This window comes from Octopus bimaculoides, chromosome 6, assembly GCF_001194135.2.
Source record: "Octopus bimaculoides isolate UCB-OBI-ISO-001 chromosome 6, ASM119413v2, whole genome shotgun sequence".
Lineage (NCBI taxonomy): Eukaryota > Metazoa > Mollusca > Cephalopoda > Octopoda > Octopodidae > Octopus > Octopus bimaculoides.
Window position 1 is genome coordinate 93,013,875 of NC_068986.1, and position 7,500 is coordinate 93,021,374.

Below are 7,500 nucleotides of genomic sequence, written 5' to 3' on the forward strand. Positions count from 1 at the left end.
CTACCACCTCAACTACCATCATCACTGCTGCAACTACTATCGCTACTACAACTACCACTGCCATCTTCACAACTGTTATTGCCGTCGCCACCACCACCACCGCCGCCACCACCACCACCACCACCACCACTGCCACTATTACCAAAACCACTTCCACTGCCACCACCATCACCACTGCCACTATTACCAAAACCACTTCCACCACCACCACCACCTTGACTACTACTACTATTGCCATCACCACTACCACTACTGCCACCATCACCATCATGCAACCTGGTTTGCTGTAGCATCACTGCGACAAGTATGTTTGAATACATCAATTTAAGATGTATGAAGATGCTGAAGTAAAAGAAGAATACATGAATATATATATACATATATACACATATATATGTATATATATGTATGTATATATATCAAGCGAGCATAATGAAATATAAAATAACTATGGCCATCTCTACCATTATTACTTTTGCTGCTGTTATTATTATTATCATTATCATTATCATTGTTCTCGTCATTATTGTAAACAGTTGCCTACACCGTCATCGTCGCAACTGCCGCCATTATCATCTCCATAGCAACAAACACCAGCTACAATCATCATTGTTATCACCAAACACATCGCCATTATATGTATGTATGTATATACTGTCTGATGCCGTTACGCAGTGGCTTTGACTCGCTAGAAACAGCAGCCTAAATTCCCTTTCTAATAGATCCTAATGTTTTAACGAAAAAAGACAGGGTGGTCATGAATGGTTTCAATGATTTCGATCAGATGTGTATTTAGACAGTGGACCCCCACACCCCCATCTCCTCCTTCTGGGATGAATGACAACAACGACATTAATCACACATTATCATCACCATCATCATTCTCATCATAGTTAACAGTTACCGCCACCGTCCCCATCATTTACAATACTATCCTCAACACTGCTATTGGTAACACCCTTAATTACCACCACTACCACCACCACCACCACCACCACCACCACTACTTCATCATTAATAAGGCATCAGCACCAACGTCTCCACCACCCCTGTTATCACTAGCAATACATCACCACCATTTCTATAAACAACGCACCGCTACCATCATACCATCACTACTACCGTTAACACGCCACCAGCACCATCACCACCTCTGCTGACAATCACTACTGCAACTGTAACCACCACTATGGTCACCACCATTAACGATCCCCATCAGCCACTCTGCAGTTGCTTGACTAACTTGAAATAGTAGCCAAATTTCCCTCCAATAATGCCACCTCCTTTTTTGAAAAAGGATTATAATGGATTACGTAATAATGTAGTTCTAGATGCACAGTGTGGTCAGATGAGATGGTCATGGGTTGAATGACTTCTGATTATGGGGGTCTACTTGATTAGAGCTGACCTGAGGCTAAACTATGAAACACCACCACCACCATGCTGTTACTCAACTTCTCATTGTGAAAAGAACAAATTTGTACCCAGGTGACTTGTGATGATGATGATGATTATAATTTCTAACAAGCACAAGAACCAGAAATTTGTTGGGCGGGAACACTTAATTATACTGGTACCACTACTTGAAGAGTACCTTATTTTATCAACCCTGAAAGGGCCAAAAGTACAGTTGATAATGGTAGGATTTGAACTCAGAACACAAAGAGGATGAAACTGAGGAATTTTGTTCACTGCTTTGTCAGCTCTGCCAATCCACTGCTGTAATAACTTTTAATGATTATGACTTTTGATGTTGGCGACCATCGTAGTCCTTAAACGGAAGCTTCATGGTCTCTCCCATGATCAGCTGGCACCAGATGATTGACGGTGACCTTCAGCTGGTAAACCTATGACGGAATGATACATGGAAGGTGTCCCTTGACTGATCCTGTTGGAGTACCTGTGTTGCTTGACGTGGAACCTCATAAGTCTAAGTAAGTAGTACATAACTGGCACCTCATTGTATCAATTCTGAAAGGTGAAAGACAAAATCAATAACATAGGCAATCATCATCATAACCATTTAACGTTGCTTTCCATACTGGCATGGGTTGGGCAGTTTGACAGCAGCTGGCCATTTGGGGAGCTGCCTAGGTTTCATTTGTCTATCCTGGTATGGTTTCTGTGGCTAGATACTCTTTCTAATGCCAAGAGTGTACTGGGTGTTTTTTACATAACACTGGCATAGATGCTTCTACGTGGCATCGGCATAGTCGTTTTTACATAGCACTGGCACAGTGAATTTATGTGACACCAGTGACGAGATAATAACGACAATACATCTTTCCAATCTTGGCACAAGGCCAGCAGTTTTGAGTGGTGGGGACTAGTCAATTACATTGACCTTAGTACTTGACTTGTACTTTATTTTATTGACCTTGAATGGATGAAAGGCAAAGCTGACCCAAGCAGGATTTGAACTCGGAGTGTAGAGAGCTAGAAAAAATGTTGCTAAGCATTTGTCCAGTATCTTAACAATTCTGCTAGTTTGCACCTTCATAATAATGGTAATAATAATAATTAGATACAAGACAGCAATTTTGCAATGAAGTGGGTTAGTTAATTCCATTATGTATTGGGCCATTCCGTAAACAATGTAGTATTTTCGATTGCATGAACTCAGTCAGAGGTGGACGGGATAAACTACATACATCAACTATTCCTGGTGCAAGTTTTGAAGAGTGTGGTTTGATTTTAACAGTTATTTTTGCAAAGCTATAATGGAAGTGACAAAGGAGCATATTTGGCATATTTTGCCGTATAAGTTCAATAAAGGCAACGACGTAATGGAAAATGCATATATGGGGATCAGACAATAAGCGTAAGCCTGTGTCAACGGTGGTTCCAGAAATTCTGAGCTAGAAACCACAGCCTGGAAGATGATCCTCATTCGGGAAGATCTGTATAGTTCAACGAGGACATCCTGTAAACTCTGGTGGAACAAAATCCCATTGTAACTGTTGAGGATCTAGCAGAGAAGCTTGGATTTGCTCATTCAACCATTGGAAAAGTCAGCAAATTCAGTCACTGGGTTCCTCACAAACTCTCCGAGTCTAATTGCATTCAGAGGGTGAATGTATGCTCTTCTTTGCTGTCACGTCTCACGAATGAACCTTATTTGGACTGAATAGTGACTGGTGATGAGAAATGGGTTCTCTATAAAAATGTCAAGTGCTGAAGACAGTGGGTAGGGAAAAGAGGAACACCGGCACCCCAGGCTAAAGAAGGTCTTCATCCACATAAGATGTTGTTAACTGTTTGGTGGGATATGAAAGGTTTAGTCTACTTTGAACTTTTAAACTCAAGCCAAACGATAACAAAAGAGATGTACTGTGAGCAGCTTGAGTGGTTTAAGTCAGCGCTAGAAGAAAAATGACCATCTACGGTTTCAAGATGAAAGGTGTTCTTCCATCAGGATAATGCTTGGCCACATACAGCGAGGGTGACATTCCAAAGGCTGGAGCACTTTGAATGGGAAACGATGCCCCACCCACCATATTCGCTGGACATTGCCCCATCTGATTATCATTTATTCCGCAGTCTTCAAGATCATTTGGACAGAAAAAATATAAATTCTGTAGATGAGGTCAGAACAATACTGGAGGAGTATTTTTCGTCATGGACAAGTGAATTTTGGAAGAGAGGCCTTGCAAGTTGACCAGATAGATGGAAGAGCATTGTAGAAAATGAAGGAGAGTATATTTTAGAGTAAAAAAGAACTTTGTTTATCTTAATTTTGAAAAATAAATGACGTATAAAAAAACCCCCACATTATTATGAGATGAACCAATACTTAATTTATTGACCTTGAAAAGATGAAAGGTTAAGCTGACCTCAGAGGCATTTGAACTCAGAATGTAAAGAGCTCGAACAAATATCACAAGGCATGTTTTTCTCTGATGCTCTGACAATATTATCAATTCAAATAAAAATAATAATAATTATTTCAAAATTTTGCCACAAGTGCAGCTTGAGGGAGGTGGGGATGAGTCGATTACATCAACCTCAGTGTTTAATTGGTACATATTTTATCGACTCCGAACGGATGAAAGGCAAAGTCAACCTTGGCAGAATTTGAACTCAGAATGTAAAAATGAATGAAATGCTGCTAAGGTTTTTGCCCAGCATGCTAATGATTCTGCCAGTTCACCTTTCTACTATAAGCACAAGGCCTGAAATTTCTGGGGGAAAGGTAAAGTCCATTACATTGAACCCAGTGCATAACTGGTACTTATTTCATTAATCATGAAAAGATGAAGGGTAAAGTTGACCTTGGCAGAATTTGGACTCAGAACATAAGGACTGACAAAATGCCGCTAAGCATGCTAATGATTCTGCCAGCTCGCTACCTTGGTGATAATAATAATAATAATAATAATAATCTTTATTTGTCAGAAGTGCACTGAAAGAGGAAGTACATGCACCAACTAACTAGTTGATTCTCATTGACCTCTACAGCTTCCCCCAAAAGGTCACCACTAGTCCTTTATACAACTTAGAAGTCTCACTTATAGCATAGTTCAATTGATAGAGGGCTGTGGGCACCTGATGATATTTCAGATGCTCGGTTTAGTCTTCATTTGATGCACCAAAGAGATGAATTTTGTAAATAGAGGTCTGACAAGGGCCACCACACCTACACACCATGTAGGAATTGTTGTAGATGCCACAACCTCAGTGCATGTTTGTGTATCAGCAACATACCAAGTCCTCTGTTCAGAGGGTGTTGACAGTGAACAGAAAGTAGTTTCTCCACAAGAAGCTAAAGAGTGACCACTCCAGTTTGGTTAGCAGTAAACTTGAAGAAGGCATAGATGTGGCTGTGTCAATACTTTGTTTTCTTCATAACAATGTGGTTTTGAGTTCTTCCTCATTGTGTGGAAACATAGCTAAATGTCCTCTACTATAGCCTCTGGCTGAGCAAAGTTTTGTAAATGGAATTGGTAGGCACAAACTTTATGGAAGACCATTGTGTGTGTGTCTGTGTGTCCTTGCATGCATGCTTGCCTGAATGTTTACATTCTGCATCTTTGCATGAAACCATTTGTGCTGTATTCTTATGTTGACACTGCCTGTTAAATCATCTTGTAGCTCTGTGCTTTCAAGGATGTGTGGAATAAGGGATCTCTTATTTGAAAAAAAACTGGTATTAATAACAGGGAGGGCCTCTGGCTGTGAATAAGGACTTGTCCAACCCATGCCAGCATAAGTTGGACAAGTCCTTCGAAAACTGGAAGTTAAAGCGATGGTGTTGGTGGTGATGAAGATGATGATAGTATATATTGATGAGGATGGGCAACAGCCATGATCATTTTCAGGGTCACAAAGATTGAGAGGAGGAATAGACAGGAGACCTGGTCTGGATACTTGCAGCAAAATGGACTCTGCTATATGCACCCAGGGACCAGATGGTAGTGTGTTTGACTAGGGTTGTGGGCTGGTGATAGTATGCCTCTCCATGTTTACTACTGGAAAGTTTGGTTTATCATTACTTCTTGTATTCTTTCTCACTTTCTGTCTGTTTATTCTCCTATTTTCTCTCTCTTCAGTCTCTGTATTTTAGTTTAGTTTTTATTCATTTCTGCCTTGGCCAATTTCCCTTCATAATTTTCCTTCTCTATTTCTGTCTTGCACCTTGCTTGAGTATAGTTTCTCACTCTCCCCCTGTGTCTATCTCTCCACCTCCTTCTCACCCCTCACCCCCTCTCTCCTTTCCATGAAATTAATCTCTCTGTTTTTCACTCCCTTGCCCTCTTTCATTTCTGTTCTCATCTGACTAAATTCACAAAACCACCATCATCACCACCACTGCTGCTGCTAACTAGTAATTGAGGTACTTTTTGCAAGTGTTACTACTTTTTTATGTTGTGCACATGTATCTGCATACGTGTACACACACTGCACTCACACACCTTCACACATTTTCAGACATGTGCACTTTAACATGCATACTCTAATGGACATGCACATAGAAATCTCTGGCTGACTCTTTCTCTCTCTCTCACACATATACATGGAAAGATATGCACTAATAGATATGTCTTACTCTTGTACACACACACTCACACACACGCACACACACACATACACAGACTCACACACACACACACACACACTCACACACACTCATACACACACTCATACACACACACATATTGTACTGGCATCACTAATTTTATAGCCAATTTTGGAATGGAAGGCAAAGTTCAAAGTTGACTTCAAAACATTTTGGGTGAGTTTGAACTTGGACTCTTGAGATGTCAAGTTAGCCACCATATTTGAACATTTGGCATGATACTGCTTGTAACACGGTTGTACCCGACTGGGCCAATATATTATCATTATCATTATTATTATTATGTAAATATCAGTAAAGCAAGCGATAACATGCCCTCAAGTATTTATGTCTCTGTCTGTCTCATTCAGATCTAGCCAGGCGCATTAGTCTCCAGTACCTCGGCAAGGTTTCTATGGTTCGATGTTTGGATGTACTCCCTAATGCCAATTGCTTTACAGTGTGCTTTTTACACAGCACCAGCACTAAGCACCCATGTGGTGCCACATAAAAGCACTCATGCAGCACCATGTAAAAGCACCTGTGCGGGTCGCATAAAAGCGCCTGTGCGGGTTGCATAAAAGCACCCAGCACACTCTGTAAAGTGGTTGGCGTTAGGAAGGGCATCCAGCTGTAAAAACCATGCCAAAGCAGACTGGACTCTGGTGCAGCTCCCTAGCTTGCCAGCTCTGATCAAACCATTCAACCTATGCCAGCATCGACAATGGACATTAAATGATGGTGGTGATGATGATGATTATATATAGGTATAGGTTGGATTGATACTTACTTGTGGTTGTGTTTTTATGGCTAGATTATCTTCCTGTTGCTGACTCTTACTTGTTTTATGAGCGAGAAAGTTTCTATTCAACTACATTGAAAGTGTAGAGCTACAAGAAGTAATGTTCGTGTGAATGTAAACATGGTTACTCTGTTTACACTCGCAGATGATCTCATGCAGGAAACAGAAACAACAACTTTATCACAGACACAAGAATAATATGCCTATACACACAAGAAGTGTGTGTTGCCATTAAGTTGTTACACAACCTTCTAAAAATAGCAGCTAACTCACTCTGTTATCATACTTTAGCATCTTAGAAAAAGGAAGGACATACTAGGACTGGATAATATTGTCTGGATTAGACTATTTCTAGGCAAAAAAATAAGATTGCCTTAGATGAATCATTCTTGACATAAGTCTCCTCATTTTGAGCCTGACTCAGAGCTAAACAAAAATAATTAATCAAGAGTTTGATACGTCATATTGTCTCATGTGTCTAGTTGCATCCATGGGGCAGAATTCTTAATTCTCAAATAGCCCAGCCTATATTTGCTGAAAAGAAGATAGAAACAATATGACAGACAGTTAATCAGCTTGCAGTTGATTCAGCACAACATCATCTGTAGATTTCATGAAACTTTTCTTGTCCTGTAATCAACGG

At 40.3% G+C, this 7,500-nt stretch overlaps 1 protein-coding gene across 5 annotated transcripts in view; it reads left to right on the plus strand.

Moving 5' to 3' along the window:
* The window catches only part of LOC106876343 (uncharacterized), a 394,374-nt gene that overhangs the window by 74,492 nt on the left and 312,382 nt on the right, over nt 1-7,500 (plus strand). The window contains exon 1 of one of the 5 annotated variants that reach the window (XM_052968978.1): nt 1,539-1,934. The exons of the other annotated variants lie outside the window; for them this stretch is intronic. The gene's annotated coding sequence lies outside the window, so the exon portion shown is untranslated. Of the gene's footprint in view, nt 1-1,538; nt 1,935-7,500 lie in introns of those variants that run through there. 5 annotated transcript variants of the gene reach the window in all.